The 21,743-nt window shown below is 45.0% G+C and overlaps 1 protein-coding gene across 2 annotated transcripts in view; it reads right to left on the reverse strand.

Annotated features, from left to right (window-relative positions):
* The window catches only part of LOC310752230 (putative G-protein coupled receptor 173), a 101,821-nt gene that overhangs the window by 9,694 nt on the left and 70,384 nt on the right, over positions 1 to 21,743 (reverse strand). Inside the window, exon 1 of one of the 2 annotated variants that reach the window (XM_083592173.1) lies at positions 13,849 to 14,628. The exons of the other annotated variant lie outside the window; for it this stretch is intronic. The gene's annotated coding sequence lies outside the window, so the exon portion shown is untranslated. Of the gene's footprint in view, positions 1 to 13,848; positions 14,629 to 21,743 lie in introns of those variants that run through there. 2 annotated transcript variants of the gene reach the window in all.

A 21,743-nucleotide genomic window follows, 5' to 3' on the forward strand; every position in this document is an offset into this window, starting at 1 on the left:
CAAAACAGCTGTATTAAAAATAAAATGGCCTTTGCAGGTACAAGAGGAAGAAAAGGAAAGAGGAAAGAAATAGAAAAACACTGTATTTAAATCCTTCTCCCCCAAATCAGTCTTCCCATCCTGACTTGACCATGTGTGGAATGTACTTTTATCATCATCATCATCACTTTTAATTTGTATACCGTCTTTCTATTTTTTCTATACCCAAGGCGGTTTACAAGCTGAAGAAACAAAGAATGTGCACCTTATAACAATCTAATCCAATACAAAAATGTGATAATAAAACATAACTTTAAAATAAGCAACTTATATAAAATAAAGTAATATTCAACAATCCATTGAAATAGTATAGAATAATATTAAATATCAGCATATAAAAATTAAACAGAAATCCACTCTTAACAATTATAATAAATAATTTCTAAACTATAATCAATAAAACAATGGAAAGTCACAGTACATAAAATAATACAATACAAATTGAGAAGCAGAGACTGGAGGGTGGGACAAGGCAGGCTTTTCTCTGAGCTGCCCCACAACTTTTTGTGTTTGGAGATCAGAGGCACCTGTGCCTCCCACCTGCCTGGCCACTGTTTGCCCTACAGAGGCATTCCTTAGAAGGCTGTTGACTCTGGTAAAAAATTAAAAAAAAAAAAAAAACTATTTCAAAAGCAGTTGTTTAAAATAGGCTATTTTGCCCACTGTGGAAAATGCTTAAAACTTTGGTGGACATTTGTTATTGTGCTAATCCATGGACAAAACTATTTTTTAAAAAAGGAAATACCTGGGCATGTGCCTATGATGGACCTCAGGTTTCTGGAACTTCTGGAGGTCAGGGAAGTAGTAATTGGGGAGAGGGGTCAACAATGCATAGAATGCATGCATCCCCCTAGTGCAGGCAGGAAATATCAACACTGATTTAAACTGGAAGTGGTCATGTGTGGATGAAAGCGCCCAAAAGCTCACATGGAAAAATCATTTCTGTGCAACCCATGTACACTACTAACACCCAAGTGTGTACACAACCTACAAAACCCCAGTGCCATACAATGGCATGCACCCCGTTATATCCTTGAATTACTAACACAACAGTCCCATCCATACGTGGATGTAAACCCAATTTTACTCAGTAAACCTATAAAGGATCAAGCTGCAGCACAGATTAGAATAGAGCCAGGAGACCTCTTCCTCACCTGGGGCAAAGATGGAGGACTTCCTGTTTAGAAAAGAGAAGACTGTCAGGCAGACTGGCACACTGGCATACCCATCTGCTCATATCTAGTACTTTGACTGACAAAACTGACCTAGGATCCTAACTAGGCATCCATAAATGGAAGAGTTCTGCCTCGGGACTGGTGAGATTCAGTGGAGGAACCTGACAGCAGAAGGAGAGTGTGCTTCATCTCATACTGCTTCACAAGATCCCTCAATCCCACCCAGAGCAGATTTTTGAAGGGCTCAAGAGGGGAATCTGTGGAAGTCACTTTCCTCTCACTATCCCTGGTGGGAACAGAACTGCTCTAGCGTCTTGTGAAAACCGAGTTAGGCCCCAAGGCCGTGTGTTTTCCAAATGCCATAAATGTGGCTTTGGGGCAATAATACAAACAAACTACCAGCCCAGTAAAGAGAAAAAGAGAAAAAAGTTTCTACTCACGGAAGTGGGAAATCTATAATAGGGCCGTGCCACTTCAGACTATAAGTGGGGACTGGCATGACGGAATGTTCTTCCATACAACATGGATGCTTTAGTTGAGATTCCTGGATTGCAGGGTTGGACTAGAAGGCTCTCAGGGTCCCTTCCAACTAGGGCTGAGAAATGCCTGGTTTTTATTCCCAGTTACGCATCACGATAAACTGATACAGTCAAACGTCAGTTCCTGAATGGCTCCGTTTTCAAACATTTTGGCTCCCAAACATCGAAAACCTGGAAGTAAATGCTCCAGGTTTTCAACATTTTTTGGAAGCTGAACGTCTGATGCAGCTTCCGTTTGAGTGCAGGAAGCTCTTGAAACCAGTCGGAAGCTGTGCCTTGGTTGTCAAACGTTTCAGAAGCTGAACAGGCTTCCGGAACGGATTACATCCAACAACCGAGGTTTGACTGTATATCATAACTATATACAGTGGTACCTCGAGTTACATACGCTTCAGGTTACACACGCTTCAGGTTAAACACTCCGCTAACCCAGAAATAGTACCTCGGGTTAATAATTTTGCTTCAGGATGAGAACAGAAATCGCGTGGCAGCAGCAGGAGGCCCCATTAGCTAAAGTGGTGCTTCAGGTTAAGATCAGTTTCAGGTTAAGAATGGACCTCCGGAACGAATTAAGTACTTAACCCAAGGTACCACTGTAGAGGCAAATGGGGGTAATGTCTTGGCAACTGCTACTACTTAGCAGTCTAAAACTGATACATTTTTACTTACCTTTAATATATTGTTGCAACTGTTATTTTCCAGTACAGAGGAACAGGGGCGGCAGGAATTATGAGAGAAGCGACAACAGGCTTCACGGTTTTAACCACATCACAATTTTTTACATAGCACACATACACATCATGATTTGGAATATATCACCATGTCAAATATTATGAAACCATTACCATGATGTAGACTTTGAGCTGATTTTGTACAATGTCTTGATACGTCGCCCAGCCCTACTTCCAACTCTACAATTCTAGGATTCTATTAAAAGAGGGGAAATGTTGACATAGGAAATGACTCTTGCCTCTTCCCTGACATGCTGGGGAATTGTTTTTCTGTGGAAGAACATGACATCACATGTTCCCCACCTATAGTCAGAAGTTGCATAATCCAGATACAGGCTTACCATCACCATGAGAACTAGATCAGAACCTGTCCCTTAGCTACAGACAGGTGTGGTGGAGTGAAATTGCCCTCCTCCCACCAGCCTTGCTCCAACTGGGCTCAGTGGGTGCACAGCATTGGCTCCCTTGGTGCCTCTGTTGCACCCCAAGCTCAGCGATGGGGGCGCAGGAAGGGCAGCTCCAATCCCCTATCAGGTACAGGACCCATTTAAGTGAAATCATGTATATTGGAAACATCACTGAAAAAGCCTGCAAATACTCCAATCCCCCCCTGCCCCCCCTTGCCCCTTTTTTGTAATGTTTTGGGGTCACGTCCGGGTTCGGTGTAATGCATGTGAGCATGGTTACACACATATGAGATGCGCCTAAAACAGTCGCTGCCTGTACTGCCTTTAACCAGTCCCCTTCATATATGCCCTAGGAGCCAAACCACATGTGACACCTTTTAAAAAAAGCAAATAGTATCAACTGGAAGAAATGGTTAATGGGATCAGATGGGAAAATATAATGCTCCCCACAAACATGTGTTCCTGAGAAAAGTCCCTCTTCCAAAGCTGGTATTTGCTTTGTTGGGAATCCCTTGCTCCACCCTAAGTACATATTAACTTTAAAAGATGAATTTTGTTTGAGACCAGCAAAGGAAGAGAAGGGTTTAAATTTCCCCCTTCTCTGGCCCATTAATTATCAGCCCCTCCCAGTTGGTTCTATCTGCATATTTTTAAATTTAAAAATCCAGGGACATTAGATGCAAAGGACATATTTCATGTCAAATGTAGTTTGTGTACCAGGATTGGTTCCTGCACAAAATGCCAGAGCACAGACTTCCCTTCCAAAACTGCCTGCCCAGATAGTAAATGTTGCTATGCATTTTGAGTCACAGCTATTATATAAGTAAAATATGAGATATTAAACATTAGCAAACTGTTAATAGACGATTTACTAATATCATAGAGTCATAGAATCATAGAATCATAGAGTTGGAAGAGACCACAAGGGCCATCGAGTCCAACCCCCTGCCAAGCAGGAAACACCATCAGAGCACTCCTGACATATGGTTGTCAAGCCTCTGCTTAAAGACCTCCAAAGAAGGAGACTCCACCACACTCCTTGGCAGCAAATTCCACTGTCAAACAGCTCTTACTGTCAGGAAGTTCTTCCTAATGTTTAGGTGGAATCTTCTTTCTTGTAGTTTGGATCCATTGCTCCGTGTCCGCTTCTCTGGAGCAGCAGAAAACAACCTTTCTCCCTCCTCTATGTGACATCCTTTTATATATTTGAACATGGCTATCATATCACCCCTTAACCTCCTCTTCTCCAGGCTAAACATGCCCAGCTCCCTTAGCCGTTCCTCATAAGGCATCGTTTCCAGGCCTTTGACCATTTTGGTTGCCCTCCTCTGGACACGTTCCAGTTTGTCAGTGTCCTTCTTGAACTGTGGTGCCCAGAACTGGACACAGTACTCCAGGTGAGGCCTGACCAGAGCAGAATACAGTGGCACTATTACTTCCCTTGATCTAGATGCTATACTCCTGTTGATGCAGCCCAGAATTGCATTGGCTTTTTTAGCTGCCGCGTCACACTGTTGGCTCATGTCAAGTTTGTGGTCAACCAAGACTCCTAGATCCTTTTCACATGTACTGCTCTCAAGCCAGGTGTCACCCATATGTAATATGTAACCCTCCAGCTCAGGAAAAACCATAGAGCAGCTTTCAGGGATATGTAAAAGTGGGAAGGGGGAGAGGTTCAGGCAGTGATTTTTCCTTGGTGAGAAGACAGGTGTTACAAGCAGCTCCTTATTTCCACTTGAAGTCTGCTCTGCCCAAGGAGGTGAGTACCGTATTTTTCGCCCTATAGGACGCACCGTCCCATAAGGCGCACCTAGTTTTTTTGGGGGGAAATAAAGGGAAAAAAATTATTTCCCCCCCCCCCCAGGTGCGGGGCTGGGGCGGGGGAAGCCCGAGCTTCCGCCGACCCCCGACCCCAGCCCCCAGAACAGGCAACTCTCCGCAAGCCGCAGGAGCCCATCACCGGGCTCCCCCTGCTTGCAGAGAGGTGCGTGAAGCCTGGACGCGCTGAGCTCAGCACGCCCAGGCTTCAGCATGCAGGCAACTCCCCACAAGCCTCGGGAGCCCAGCACCCGGCTCCCGCGCCTTGCGGAGAGCTGCGCGAAGCCTGGAGAGCGAGAGGGGTCGGTGCACACCGACCCCTCTCGCTCTCCGGGCTTCAGCGAAAGCCTGCATTCACCCCATAGGACGCACACACATTTCCCCTTCATTTTTGGAGGGGAAAAAGTGCGTCCTATAGGGCGAAAAATACGGTAAATACCAGCAGCTTGATCTGGAAGGCTGAGTAGCAGGTGCTGCTGTCGCCAGCTTCATGGCCAGAGTTGGACCACTGGAGAGGGAGTCAAGGTTTGTTGCGGGGAGGAAGAGCAATGGCCTTCCGGTGGTTGTTTTCTGGTAGGGCTCCTGACAGCTGCCTGACATGCAGAAATATACTGGTGAAACTTTTCCTGGCTCACAAAGGGGCAAAGCTTCAGCTGCTACATTTCTGCAGATTTAAGGGCACAAGAGTTCTGCCACGAAAAGAAGTAGTAATATTAAAAGAAGCAGGAATGCTCTGGGGACACCTGGTGCTGCAGTATTGCTGAAGATGGGCAGCCATGGTCCTTTATCAGAAATCTGGTGGGAGACTAGAGGAAGTACAATATACATGGAGGATAGGCATGGAGTAAGTCTTGTTTTAAAAACAAAAGCAAAAATTAGAAACAAGCATTTTCTAAGGTTAACAATAAAATATGGTGAGGCACCCACTCGGGACTTGGGGCAGATCTAGTGTGCTTCTGCCTTATCTTCAGTGAAGAAAGAAAATCAGGTCACACACACACAGAGCCAATATATCCAAACCAAGCCAGTGAAAGGAGGAGCAGCAGCAGCAGCACTTTGGCTATTTCCTCCATTGTCCGTCTAATGCCTGTTTTTTTATCAGGGTCACAAAATTGTCCTGTCCGTGGTTGAAATGATAAGACGGAGCAGAGAGAGCCTGTGAGAGGAGGGGTGCTTCCTGCTTCCTCTTCCTACCCTTCCTCTTCTAAGCTCACCTGCCGAGTGCCTGAGGGCCCTGTTCCTGCCTCTCTCCACCTGGCCCAGGACTGCGGCTGCTGCCCAGCAAGGACTGGGGTATTTTGGGAGAAGTTTTGTTGGAAGTTTTTGCTGTTGTTACTGATACTAACTGATACTACTGACATTAACTTTTTGTATATTTATTTTTATGTGGAAATTCTTCAGTTTGGTTATGTAGTTTTTAATGTGTTTTATTTATTTTTATGACTAGGTAAAGGTAAAGGGACCCTTGACCATTAGGTCCAGTCGTGACCGACTCTGGGGTTGCGGTGCTCATCTCGCTTTATTGGCCGAGGGAGCCGGCGTACGGCTTCCAGGTCATGTGGCCAGCAGGACTTTTATGACTGCTTTATTTGTAATTATGTAAATATTTTCCTATTGTAAGCCGCCTTGAGCATTGCTTTAACTGTGGAAGGTGGCATAGAAATAAAATGATGATAAGCTGAGGGTCTGGTGTAGAATCATAGAATTGTAGGGCTGGAAGGGACCACCAGGATCATCCAGTCCAAGCCCTTGCAAAGCAGGAATCATTTGCCCATCATGGGGCTTGAACCCACGGCCCTAAATCTCATGCTCGACCCACTGAGCTGTCCCAGAGAATCCACCAGCATCATGCCCAACAGCCACTTGTCCTGGCAGTCAGTCTGCCTCCGGTGGTAGTGGGGGCTGGGAAGAGTAGTGAGAAAGTGCTAGAGGGCGGAGAAGCTGCCAGGAAAGGGGGTTGGAGTAGTGTGGGCTGCATTTGCCTGCTTCTGTAAAGTTGTTGTGAGTGTCCTTATCACTTAGGAACATTGGCTTCCCCCCGACACACAGAAATGCCACATCTGCATACCCTGGAGCATTCAGCCCCATAGTCAGATGCGCCTTTGGGGGAATAGCCATAGCTCAGTTGTAGAGCACATGCATTATGCTTGGCATCTCCCGGCTGGGCTGAGAGAGGCTCTTGCCTGAAACCCTGGAGAGCTGCTGCCAGTCAGTGTAGACAATAATGGACTAGATGAGTCTCACGGATTTGACTTGGTATCAGGCGGCTGCCCTGTTCCTACTCTGATGAAGTCTTCTTAAATTGTAAGACGCTTGTAAAGTGTCTGCCTTTCCAGTGAGAAGAACACACACACCATAACATTGAATTGGTCCCCTGAGTGTTTGTGGGGCACATTTTGAACTCCCACCAGAAAAAGTGAATTGGATCCATTCTTGTTGTTGGCATCAGTCTGTATTGAGACACAATGGAGTGTGCCTCTAGGGGTGAAGTCAAGGCACTGTGTTGGCAGCACCAAAGTGACCTGTCCAGGGTGCAAGCCTGGGCAGTGTGTAGGGAGGTCCTGGGCGGCCAAGGCAAGACCTCCTTCTCAGCCTTGCTGATGTGGTCCAAAGGAAAGGAAAGGAAAGCGTTTGGCACCAGCCTGGCTGCAGAAGTTGTTGGAAGGAGGCAGAGGTGCCAAGTTGTGCCTAGCATTGGGGGGGGGGCTCATCTCGCGTGTCACACACACGATGACAACCTCACACGTGACTCTTGCATTGGGGGAGGTGTGGCACACTGCTTGGCTCTTGGCTCCTTGGCCCCACTGCAGCTGGCCCTGCAGGGGAAGTGAGCTCGGCGAACAAGGTGGAGGCAGGATGAGACTCATAGTCCCCACTGACCCTGCTCCTGAGGCTGGATCAGGAGGTGCAGCAGAGGTGGGGACCCATTGGGAGACCCGTTGCTGGGAGGGGGAGTCGTCCTTTTGCCGCCACTCCAGGAGGCTTTGTGGGCCTCCCATTGCCCTGGTGAAAAGCCCCTGGGATGCTCCAGACCATCCTGGCCACTCCATCATGAGAATGGCACTGGGCAAGCAGCAGAGGCACTGATGTGGGTCTTCCCTACAGGGGAAAGCAGCAGCATTGGTTGGGGACGGGCATCGCTTAGGGAATAAGGTGATGCAGCCGGACCAGAGGCTGCCTGTTGTATCAGGAGGAGGCCAAGCATGGAGCACACCTCTGCGCTCAGCCTCCTCTGACCCCTTAAGATTGGGTGGGCTCAGCCCCATCCCAACAGACATGGGGGGGGGGCTGAAGACACCTCAACCCTATAGAGTTGGCACCTATGGAAGGAGATGTACAAGGCACCATCCAAGCATCTTATCAACTCCAGATTTGTGTCGGGTTCACTCCTTAGCCTTTTCTTCTCCCAAAGCGATCTCACAAGGCAGCATGGCTTTAGGACCAGAGTTTTTCTACTTCTAGATGGGCTCCTTTCCCGGGTGGACAAGCCCCATCTGTCTCCCCTTCCCTCTACAGAATGTGCAGAATCACTCATTTGCATGATCCACCAGAGCTTGTCTTCTCATGCAGGGGGACGTTCCTGACTCACTGAGGGTTTGAGACCATTGGCTACCCTCACCTGGTTTAACCGGAACCAAAGAATTTCTGGGGTGTGGCTGCTGCCACATGTTGACAGCTCAAGGAGTCATAGGTGAGAGCTGAGTGCAGGGTGGAGACCAATGGTGTATAAACTACCCCAGAAGGAGCATGATGTGGCCCCCACCAGAGGTACTACCCCTCCCCTAACACCCCTGGCTCCATTCACTTCTAAAGAAAAAAATAGATTGTGTTGGGAAAGATAGTGAGGTGACTCAGCTGTTGCTATCCTGGGCAGTGGGGAAACCTTTTCCCACCTGTCTACAGTGATGCTACTCTGCCTCAACTGCAGGCAATATTCAGGAAGTGGTACTGCTTTTGAAGGGGAGAGGGAGGTGGGGAAACTCCAGCTCAGTCTGGGAGAAGTCTTTTCTTACTTCCCCAGGAGATGTGGCTGGTGCCTTCATTATATATCTTTAGGTGCCAGGCAAAAATGTTCCTCTTTAACCAGGCCTTTGGCTGGTTGACATCCAACACACTTTTAAAATGTGGGGGGGGGGGGTTATTGGTGTTGTTTTTCTTTTTTCTTTTGTATTTTGTGTTTTTATATTGTGTTTTTATGTTGTAACCACCCTGAGACCTGCAGGTATAGGGCGGTATACAAATGTAATAATAACAATAACAATAATAAGAAAATTCCCTCCCTCAGCAACAGCCCTCAGGTCAAGTTACCCCTGCTACTAAGCAAGATAGCTTGGCAAAGGCTTTCTGGATCTTAAAAGTAGGTCTGTGTAACCCATTGCTCCAGCTGTCTGCAGAGCACCCAACCCAGCCAGTCTGCGTTAAGCCTGTCCATTTTTGTTCATGTTGAAAGGTTTTTCTTCCATGTAATGAAAGATACACACGCACATACCAGCTCTCAATATAATACACTGCAATGAGTAATAATACTGTGTGTGCCCCCAACACAGGAATAAGCACAACAGGTGAAGCAAACCTCCGGCTCTCCAATACAATTGTGGTCCTCTACAAATCCCATGCCATTTGCCATGCTTGCTGGTGCTGATGGGAGATGTAGTTAAGCAACATCTGAAGGGATAAAAGTTCCCCACACCTGACGTACAATGTATTTATGCAATTTTACATACATAAATTTATGAAAATTGTCACTCTGTCAATTCAAAAATTTACACACATGTTGCACCACAATGAAGTACAGTATGTCGACAAACTGGAATGTGTGCAGAGGACAGCAAGTAAGATAATCAAGAGCCTGGAAACCAAGTTGTATGAGGAACGGTTGAGATTGCTGGATACGTTTAGCCTGGACAAGAGGAGTCTTAGATATGATAGCCATCTTCCAATAGCTCAAGGGCTGCCACATGGAAGATGGAACAAGCTGGTTTTCTCCTGCTCTGGAGGGTAGGATTTGAACCAATGGCTTCAAGTTACACGAAAGGAGATTCCAGCTGAACATCAGGAAGGGAAAGAGTGGTTCTGCAGTGGAACTGACTCCCTTGGAAGGTGAGGTTCCATCCTTCATTGGAGGTTTTCAAGCAGAGGTTAGAGGGCCGTCTGTTATGGATCACAGAACTGCAGAATTGAAAGGGACCCCAAGTTTCATCTTGTCTAACCCCCTGCAATGCAGGAATCTCAGCTAAAGCATCTGTGACAGATGGCCATCCCACCTCTGCTTAAAACCCTCCAAGGAAGGAGAGCCCACCACCTCTTGTGGGAGTCCAGTAGAGATTCCTGTCCTGCAGGGGGTTGGACTAGATGACCCTTGGGGTCCCTTCCAACTCTACAATTCCAGATTCTATAATTCAGCAGAACATATACAAATTCACACACATGCACTTTCTAAACAAATATACACACAGAAACACACAATGTGTATGTAATGTATACTTGGAAACAAAGCATGTGGGTTATCTTGTGTGCATCCACTGTGGGCTTACACACTCCTGCTTGTAATAGTTGTGAGCACACACAATTTCCACATATGCATGCATAAATACATACACGTGTCAATGATGCTTCTCTCTCCCTCCCCCTCCCCTGGCCTACAAACTCTAGCAGTGAATGTTAATTTGAATAAATTGATTTTACATGCTTTGTATCCAACTTGTGGCCCAGAGGGATCAAAAAGATATTCTCCACATGTGACAAAGGACTCTTTCTCTGTCTCCACTTGGGTCATTCCAACTAAATTCAAGCTGTTGGGTGGTGGGGACCAACTCCATTTCATATGAACACTTTGTTAAAAAGCAGACCACTGGCCCCTCTTGCCAAGTGCCGCCTGCTCTGACTGGCACTCTTTTTCAGACCTGCTGCCTTAGATCCTTTTAACGGAAATGTCAAGGATCTCACAATCTTTGATATGAATTACATGGGGTTTATGTCAGAGGGGAGATAGATAGTTCTGGCTTGTGATAAAGGCTTCATTAAACTGCTGCTCAGCAACTCACTTTACATGAGGGCTATTGAGGGCTATGAAGTGGGCCAGGGACCCTCTTCCTGTAGCCACAGCAACCACTGTCTTCACACCTCTCCTGCCCGTAGGCTGGCTCTGGGGAGCCGAGCAGTTGAAGGGCCTGGATTTTAGGCCAGTTGCTGATCCTTAGGCTATATGCCTCCCCTTTAGCTTCCTGATTTTATATGCCAGAATTCCAGCAGTATATCTGAGGACTCCCTCTACACAGATGACGCCATCAGCCTGAGGCCTGTCAAAGAAGGTGGGGCCAGTGTCAAGCCAAGCAACGGCTGCTCCAGGACTGACACCTGCTGCTTATAAAGGGAATTGTGAAGGGAGTTCCTCTCCGCCACTGGTAAGTAGCACATCCTGACACACTCATAATACAATCAGTACAATACATGCACAGCAGATATGCTTGGGGACATACACATACACACTGTCATGAACACACACACACTTTGACAACACGTATGATAGATCACTGAATCATACACACAACCACAGGGAACCTGACAAGCCCACAACTGCACGCCTGTAAAAACTTACAGATAAGAATAAGGGAAGGGTCTCACAGCCATCTGTTTCTTAGCACAATGCACTTATATCTTGCCAGACACACAAATTATTTCAGTGATGTTCATTATCTGATTGACCTGTGCATACCACTGTCCAATTTAATTGGAAGATATATCACTTTATTGAGAAAACACAAAGTCACATTTACAGTCATGGGATGGTGGCGGGGGGGGGGGGGCAAGCAGGAAACAAAGAGTCTTGTGTCATCTAAAGACTAACGTAGTTAGTCCATAGGGTTTATGAGTAAACAAAGAGAAAATAATGGGAAATTAATTATGAATAAGTATACTTCTAGACCTAAGCACACACTATCCACGGAATCACATCCATTCACAAAAATATCAAGATTCTGCTATGGTCATGCACATCTGTGTGATTTGAAACACACTTTGACACAGATACCTGTATTCAGTCAGGCCCAGACAATGCACAAACACATCCTCAAACTCAGATGCTGGCAGGCAAGCATGCACAAAGACTGAACTCCTAAACCTATTTAGTAGAGGGCAAGTCCCACTGCAGTCAGTGGTATTTCTGAATAAACAGTCTTAATAAAGACTGCACAATATAGCCATTCAACACCACAGATAATTATCGCCAAGCCTGCCTCTGTTATATTAGAACTCTCTCACACACATTCATTCACACACACACACACACACAGTGACAAACTAGCACTTCCAATGAAACACACTTGCTACACACAATCCAATGAATACTCATTCAGGTAATGTATCACATTAAAACACATATGGATGTTCTGTCACCAATTTTCCACACACATATGTACTGACTCATTATTATTAAAATTAAGTCAACAGTGGGATTAGACACCTTTTAGTTTCAGAAATTTAAACTAATTCACTCTAGGAAATCACACCAATTGACTCCAGTGACTCCAGTGAGTTACTATAGCCTTACAATTGATTTACTAAGATTTTACACAAAAGTGTAAAACAAAAATCCTATCATTATTTCAGCTGCTAAACTTTTGATACATCCCTGGCTCACTGCTTACTTTCAAAAGGAAGAGTGGCAGGGATAGTAAGCAACCTTGACGTCAGTGAAATAACATTTCATTTATATCACCTTCAGCCAGGGTAACTTTATTGTCTCAAGTAATGTCCTCCTAATTTACTAGTAACAATATCTACCTTGCAAACACACCCATTAAAGTTACTAGATCATTTTATTTTATTTTTAGTCTTTGAGGCCTAAATAAGTAACTTGTATAAAGGTTTGCTGTCTGATTTTGCTGTCAAGGTGTCTGTTTATGCATTCACACAAGCACAATTACAGGGATCAGTAAATTGGCTCCAACAGAAATTCAAACCATTCACAACATATTTTCACCTGACCAGCACTAGCACAAAGTTGAATGCAAACAAACCAGACCCATAACCTCAAATGCCATCACCTCTGGTTTTATATCTGGCTTCTACTTGGGTGAGAGGAAATAAGGTTCTTTTTGTCTAATAGTCAATTCTATTTTACATTAAGTGACAGGGATTTAGAAACAAATGGTTCCAACTGAAATACTTCTGATTTACAATTAGTTTACTACTAATTTACACCAAGGTATCTGCTGTAGGGGGAGGAGAAAAGGAAGTGAGCCCCACATCAAAGTTTTTCTCCAGATTTGGGAATAATGTACTTTTTATTTACAGAGCAGTCCACCGAAATGAACCAAGAGTTGCCCCTGAACTGCTTGTCAAACTGAGAGAAGGCCTGGTGAGTTGGAACAAAGAGACCCATAATCTCTGACCATAATCTGCTCCATATTTTTGTATCTCATTGGATACAAACTCGATGCAAATTTCAGTGGTGAAAATTAGTATTAAAAAGCTGATGCTGTGTTGGAGGCTGGGTTGTTACAAAAGTGGTCTCCGTTGACAGAAAGGGTCAACCCTCTCATATATGAATGCTCCCTGAATAACAAATGGGGGGGTGCTTGAGCATTACGTCTGCTAAAGATTTTTCTCCACCTCTTCGCCTATCTTCAAAGAGCTCCATATAAGCGGGGGGGGGGGGGGGGAGCTACCATGGAACGGAGGGGGTTCAGGAGCAACAGGGTGGAGCAGACAAAAGGAACAAACAGGCAAGGAGAAGGTGGGGTGCCTGTAGCTCTTGCAAAATGGAAATAAGACTCCCACACCCAGCTTGGTCATGAGCACATGGGGTGTTAAAAGCACCCTCCCTCCACCTCCACACACACACACACACACACACAGAGGCAGAAATGAAACAGGTGGTGGCTCCATCTGAAAAGCAAGAGTCAAATGAAGAAGCGGCAGAGGTGGGGGGAGAGGGGGGGTAGGGGGCTTGCCATGGTGACTAACAGGCAGCGGATGAATGAGATAAGCAGGGTATATGTGTTTGTATCTGGATGGATGGAGAGTTAAGCAGACAAAGCAATGCCAGGAAAGAGGGACTGGACTTGGGGGGGGGCACAGATCCCAGCCCTGCATCACCAGTGGGAAGCATGCGGGTGCTGGTGGCGGGCCTGCTCACCTGGCTCCTCTGGTCTGAGAAATCAGCGGCGGAGACGACACCTCAAGCAGCTGGCTGGGGGACGCGTCCCAATCCGCCTCCCCGTCCGGGTTGCTCAGGGCTCACGCCCTATCCGGAGAGGCAGGCTGGGATGCCGGAGCTGTTGCCTTGGAGACAGGGCCAGTCCTGCTTCCTCCTGCCAGGCAGGGATGGGGATGGGGAGGCTGTCATCGCGAAGGGATGGCCCCCTCCCGCTCGCTCTCTTCCGGCAGGCCCGGATCCTGGCCCCGCTATTGTCCTCTGTAGTCAGCCTGGGTAGGGATGCATCTGGAAGAGAGATCGGAGCCTCGGCCGCTTCTCGCCATGGGGATGAAGGCTTAGCAGAAGGGCAGCGGCGGCAGGAGCCCTCGCTGGGGAGGCGGGCTGGGGGAGACGGGGAGCAGCGCCCGCCGCCCGGCGGAAGGAGGCATCCGGCTGGATGGATCCCGATTTGCCATGTCTGGACCAAGGTTACTTCATCTCCCCCCGCCGCCCCCCGGAAATCCCAGCCGGTCTCGTTTGCTCTCCAGTCAATCAGGCAGCAGCACAATCCAGGCTGCCAGCTTTCCCTCCCCCCAGACCCCCCCCCCCCGGATCAGTCCATTTCCACCCCGAAAGGCAGCAGGCAGCTGGAACGCCGCTCAGAAGAAGAAGAAGAAGAGAGAAGAAGAAGAAGAATTATCCGGACGGATCCATTCCGACCGCAGAAATCAGAGCCTCGCCAGACCTTCTCCCGGAGCGCGGCATCAGGGCAAGCCAAGGCGCTGGATCGCACCACCTCCTCGCCGGCTCTGCCCCGCCAGTCCCGGCGGGTCCCGGCGCTCCGCTCTGCCTCCGTCCGTGGCGCGGGGGGTTCTCCTCCGAGCGCGCCGCGCCACTCAAGCCATCTGGCGCCCGTCCGCCGGAAGATGGCTGGGCCGGGGTCTCCCGGCTCCCCGGGGAGGCAGGCGGGCGGGCGGGCGGGCGGCGGAAGCGAGGCGGGACGAGCCGGCCGGGAGGACAATGGGCAGCCGCGGGAAGCGCGCGCGCGCCCGGGCGCCGAGAGGCGGGCGGAGGAGGGGAGCGGGCTCGGGGATTTCCGGACGGCTTCGGCCCCGGCAGCGGAGGGAGGGGTTGGGCGGGCGGGCGGGCGGGGGGGCTCTTCCCCCCTTACTACATCAGGACCAGCTGATGGGAGAGACCAAGCGCGCCAAGGGCGGGGGGGGGCGCGAGAAAGGGGTCGGGGTAAGGCCGCGGGCAGCCCCGCCGGGATCGCCGACTTCTCTTCCCAGCCCCTCTTTCCAGGCTGGAGATCGTGGGGGGGGGGGCGTGGGAGCGGAGCTGCGGGCGCGCGCACACGCACGAGCCCCCTTCTGCACGACCACCCCGCGAGCCGGGACGCTTGGACTGCGCACCTTCGTGAAAACTTCTGCAATTAAGATCTGAAGATGACCCCGCGCCGCGCCGACTCACACGAGCGAGACGGGGCTTGTGCAGCGGGGGTGATGGTAGGAAGGCCGGCGGGCGGCCAGAGAAGCACTTGGGCAAAGGAGAAAGATGGGACTGAGCCGAGCCGCCCACTCTCGAGCCCGGCCCCGCGCAAGCCTCGTGCCCTCCGGGAATCGGGGCCGAGTGAGGCGACTGGGTGTCGGGAAAGTGCAGCCCATGGTTAAGTTATTTAATTTGTTAATAAATAATAGGGGATGCGGTGAAAGAGGATGGGTGCTTCACATGTGGTGGGATTGCCCTGCAGCTGAAAAATGTTCAAACGTGGTTGGTTTTTTTAATTTGGCGAAATTACCAACCAAACCCTCTGTTTAGATCGTATTCTAGCACTCCATTGAAAGTGGTAATAATAATGGAATTCAATACACACAGGTACCAAGATCCAAACGCTCCTAGTCACTTATCCAAACACAAGAATTAGTACACCAGATAGAAATATCCAAACAGCCAGACTTGTGTGTAGTACAGTAAACAAACAAGCAGCCTGAACTAAGCCTTTCTTTTTGTGTTTTGCTGGTCTGCAGCAGCTGTTTCACCAGAAACCATGGTGGGAGAGAGGGGGATCTACCTGACAAATAAGAAAGCATTCCTTCCTTCCTTTTTGCCTTTTGCAAGGTTTCAACAGGATTTCCTAGATGGTTGGTTGGTTAGTTGGAGTGGGATTTTGCCATTTTGGGGTCAGAATTCTGTGTTTGGGAATGCATTTGAAATTTCCCCATAGGAACCACTAGAAATCATTGCCCGTTATGCGAATGCTCACCTAACAAACAATTTCCTGAGAATTCAGAGTTTGGATAGCAGGACCTGAGTATATAGAGAATTATTAGTGATGTTACTGGCTACAGCTAGACATTGGAAGGGGGGTTTTTGTGTCCACAAAGGAGGGATAGTACAAAACATTTGGGACATAGTGTAATTTGAACCCTTGACCCAACATACACAAGTTATTGAGGGTAAAGCAAAATGGGATAATTTTGATGTTACATGGTTTCCATTCATTAATTATATTACTAAATCTCTTAGTCCCCCTAGGCCACCAGCATCCCAAGCAGCAATGTGCTTACTTCCAATAATGAGAATTACAGTAACAACAGTAGATCTCTTTCCATTTATTGACAATTTGTTTTATACAGCCAACATGTTCTTTTCATATTTGTTATGGTTTTATATGTACATTTGTACATGTACCTCTCTAAAAAAAATCAAAGATTATATAGTATTTTGACTGCATCAGGTGCCGAAATAATTCAGCTGGCCTTGGGTATTATGCACTTTAGCCATGGGTGTGTAATGGTGGGGAGCCCTTTGCTGACCTGCCTCAGGCAGTGAGATGTCTTTGGCTGGTCCTGCTAGGAACTTTTTTATTTAATAAATGTATATACCACTGTTCAATATAAAATATTCTCTAGGTTACTAACAAGAATAAGACAGTTAAGGTAAAATGCATTACTACTGTAACATTATGAATAAAATGGGAAGCATTGAATAAAATCTCTCTCAGATTTTAGTAAGATTAACAGAAATGATCTTTACCTGGTGTGCAAAGGACAACAAAGCCTCCATAACATCAGGAATAGCAGAGTTAATAAGAGGATCCAGATACTACCATGTTGAATTGTCAAAAAGAATAATTAGTGTCCAATTTCTGGGGAACAACAGTGAAAGACGGCTATTGCGTTTATAGTGTGGGTTTTCCAGAAGCCTTTAGCTGACTACTGTGGGAAAGCGGAAGCTGGAGAGGCCTATTGTCAGGGAACTGCCATCAGAACTAGAGGAGGAGGAGGCGAGGCTCCACAGCGATGCTGGAGAGGGGCCAAGCAGGGAGAGAGGCAGGTCTCCTGTTGGGGAAGAAAATCAGCGCAACACTAGGGATAGAGGGGGGCCAATGGGGGGAGCAGAGAGCAGGCTCTGGGACTCTTCACTGGACACCAGCGGGGAGAGCACAGGTCCTCCGCTACCCACGCCCTCCCTGCACAGAAGACTTCCGCGCAGGGAGAGTAGGAGGAGACTGGGCGTCAAACAACTTTTATGTTGGAAAAGGTTTAAGAAACGCCCACTGACGGATTCTGCCAGCGACTGAACAGCCACGGAGTGGATGGCTGTCCAGCGAGAAATGGTTTAACCAGCCAACCTAGCCCAGAGCGGCGGCAACTTACGCACAAGCAACCCCTAAAGCCATTACACCTATGTTCTGACCCAGAACGGCTTGCTCTGTCTAGATAAGCCAGAGATACTGCACTTCAGTTGACTGGCCCAGATTTAGTTCTTTTTTTTTAGAATAATTTTTTATTAAATTTTACACAAATATCTCCAATCATACAATTTCCCAAATAACATATTTTCACCTTTTGAACTTCCCTCAGCTTCTCTGACAATCATCCGTATTTAAATTTTTGTCTACGCATTCCTCAAATTTAGTATCGCCTTTTTTTAAAAAAAAAACTTTATATCCTTATTTACATTCTTGCAATATTCCTTATTTTTTCACAAAGCTTCTTTAAAGCCCACTAGCGTTGTTTGCTCATCATATACACTCTTCAAATATTCCGAAATTTTTTCCCAGTCCTCAATGAACTTGTGATCTCGTTGATATCTAATTTTCCCGGTTAACTTGTCCAGTTCTGCATAATCCATTAACTTCATTCTCCATTCCTCCAGAGTCGGTAGTTCTTCCTGCTTCCATTTTTGGGCCATTAATATTCTCGCTGCTGTTATTGCATACTGAAAAAGTTTACAGTCCCTTTTATTTATTTCATTTCTTGTTATTCCTAGAAGGAAGGTTTCTGGTTTCTTTACAAAACTATATTTCAACATCTTCTTTAACTCATTATAAATCATCTCCCAGAACCCCTTCACTTTCTTACATTCCCACCACATATGAATAAAGGTTCCTTCTTTCTCCTTACATTTCCAACACTTATTACAAGTTTTAAACATTTTTGCTAATTTAACCGGTGTAATATACCATCTGTATACCATTTTCATAACATTTTCCTTTAGCGTGGTGCATGCTGTAAACTTCAAATTATCATTCCATACTTTGATCCAATCTTCAAGATATATATTGTACCCAAAATCTCTGGCCCAATGAATCATTACCGATTTAACTTCCTCGTCCATCGTATACCATTCCAATAACATTTTATACATTTTTGAGATTATCTTACAATCATTATTAACTATTTCCATTTGGAATTTTGAATCTTTTTCTATATAACCCTTTTCTTTCACATCTTTTTTATTTTTATTTTTTAAAAGATATTTATTAAAGTTTTACAAAAAGAAAAAAATTACAAAGTAAAAAGAAAGCAGAAAAAAGAAAAAAAATACAAAAAATACAAAAATACATAGAAAAAAAAGATAAAAAATACAGAAAAAGTAGATAAAAAAATAATTAAAAACTTCCCCTGGGGAAGTATGTTTGGCAGGGAAAAAGACCACGAATAAAAATGAAAATATTGGTTGATAGAAAGGAAAGAGGGGGCTTTGCCCTACCGGATCTGAGCATATATTATGAAGCGGCATGTCTACTATGGCTAAGAGATTGGATTAGATTGGAAAATAGAGATATATTGGATCTGGAGGGCTTCGATAATAGGTACGGGTGGCACTCGTACCTATGGTACGAAAAGGTGAAGGTGCACAAGGGCTTTCTAAATCACATTTTCAGGGGACCAATATTTCAGGTATGGGAGAGAAATAAAAATTTATTGGAAAGAAAGACCCCCTGGTGGATCTCTCCAATAGAGGTGTTAACTATCAAGAAATCTAATATGGAAGAGAAAAATGCCACCTATGAAGATCTCATAAGTAAAACAGAACAAGGTATTAAACTTAGACCGTATGAAGAAATAAAAGACTCACTGGTTGGTTGCAATATCACCAGGTGAATGATTTGTTAAAAGAAGACAAAAAGAAGGCAGGTTTTGAGGATAAAAAATCTAAGTTTAATGTGGAGGTTGTGGAAGGCAAGAGTAAAATACTGTCTAGAATATATGATATATTACTCGAGTGGTATACAAAAGACGAGGAGGTGAAGGAGGCAATGACCAAATGGGCGATAGATTTCGGGTATAACATTGAATTTGAAAGATGGTTGGAATTATGGAATAAAAATATAAAGTTTACAGCGTGTATGGCACTGAGGGAAAACATATGGAAAATGATATATAGGTGGTACCATACACCGGTGAAGTTGGCCAAAATGTATAGATTAAAGAACAAAAGTTGCTGGAAATGTGGTGAGGCGGAGGGCGATTTTTATCATCTATGGTGGTCATGCAATAAAGTGAAAGCCTTTTGGGAACTAATTTATAATGAGCTTAAACAAAATTTCAAATATACATTTCCCAAAAGACCCGAAGCCTTTCTGTTAGGAATTTTGGGTAAAGAAATCAAGAAAGAAGATAAGATAATATTTCTCTACGCCACTACAGCCGCAAGAATTATGTTGGCACAAAATTGGAAAACAGAAGTCATACCTAATATAAATGAATGGCAGCTTAAAATGGTAAACTATGCAGAGCTTGCCAGGATAACAGGAAGAATACGAGATCAAGATGAACAGGAATTTCATAAAAATTGGAACAAATACTGGAAATATATTGGAAATTATTGGTAGATGATATTAGCGGGGATGGAGTAACGCTAACAGCAGTCAATATATAAGTTAAAAAACAAAGTACATGATTATAGAATTTTTATTTGATACTTACCAAAAGGGTAGAGGGGAGTCCAAAGGTTTTTGTTTGTTTTGTTTGTTTGTTTGGGGAAGGGATATAATAAACTATGTAAATGAAAGATATGTATATCTATACATATATTGTAACATTTATTAGCATGTTTATTTGTGTACCTTACTTCTATGAGAAATTGTTTATTTACAAAAATTTGAATAAAAATGTATTGGGGAAAAAAATAATTAAAAACAAATCAATTTTTCATATCTTAAATTTCAATTGCTTATTTCCCTGACCTGCTCACACCTCCCTTTTTTGTATTCCCGTTCACATGATTAATTTAGCAAATCCTTACCCTCTTTCTTTTATCTTAACTCTATATCTCAACATATTATAACTTTATATTTTCATCCGTTATCAATCCATTTTTACATATTCTTATTAACCTTGTTGCTAAGGCCGCTTGATTTCAATCCAACATCATTTTAACATTCATTAATTTTACAATGTTTCTGCAAATAGTCTTTAAATTTCTTCCAATCTTCTTCCACCAACTCTTCTCCCTGGTCTCGGATTCTGCCAGTCATTTCTGCCAGTTCCATATAGTCCATCACTTTCATCTGCCATTCTTCCAGGGTGGGTAAATCTTGTGTCTTCCAATACTTTGCAATGAGTATTCTTGCTGCTGTTGTAGCGTACATAAAGAAAGTTCTGTCCTTCTTTGGCACCAATTGGCCGACTATGCCCAGGAGGAAGGCCTCTGGTTTCTTCAAGAAGGTATATTTAAATACCTTTTTCATTTCATTATAGATCATCTCCCAGAAAGCCTTAATCTTTGGGCACGTCCACCAAAGGTGAAAGAATGTACCTTCATTTTCTTTACATTTCCAACATTTATTATCGGGCAAATGATAGATTTTTGCAAGCTTGACTGGTGTCATTTACCACCTGTATATCATTTTCGTAATATTCTCTCTTAAGGCATTGCATGCCGTAAATTTCATACCTGTGGTCCACAACTGTTCCCAGTTAGCAAACAGAATGTTATGTCCAACATCTTGTGCCCATTTAATCATAGCAGATTTAACCGTTTCATCCTGAGTATTCCATTTCAACAGCAAGTTATACGTTCTTCAAAGTATCATTGTTTTGGGATCTAACAGTTCTGTTTCCAATTTTGATTTTTCCACCTGGAAGCCAATTTTTTTGTCCAAATTGTAAGCCTCCCTTATTTGATAATAGTGAAGCCAGTCTCGCACTTATCTTTTAATTTCTCAAAACTCTGCAATTTCAATTTGTCTCCTTCTTGTTCCAAAATTTCCCAATATTTCGGCCATTTGGCCTCCATATTGAGCTTTTTCTGAGCCTTTGCTTCCATCGGTGACAACCACCTTGGGGTTTTATTTTCAAGTAAGTCCTTATATCTTATCCAGACATTAAACAATGCTTTCCTGACAGTATGATTTTTAAATGCTTTGTGTGCTTTAACCTTGTCATACCACAAATATGCATGCCACCCAAAAACATTATTAAAACCTTCTAAATCCAAAATGTCTGTGTTCTCAAGAAGCAGCCATTCTTTCAACCAGCAGAATGCTGCTGATGCATAATAGAGTTTAAGGTCTGGCAGGGCAAGTCCACCTCTTTCCTTTACATCAGTTAGTATTTTAAATTTTATTCTGGGCTTCTTGCCCTGCCAAACAAATCTAGAAA

This window comes from Podarcis filfolensis (genome assembly GCF_964270895.1).
Source record: "Podarcis filfolensis genome assembly, chromosome: 17".
Taxonomy (NCBI): domain Eukaryota; kingdom Metazoa; phylum Chordata; class Lepidosauria; order Squamata; family Lacertidae; genus Podarcis; species Podarcis filfolensis.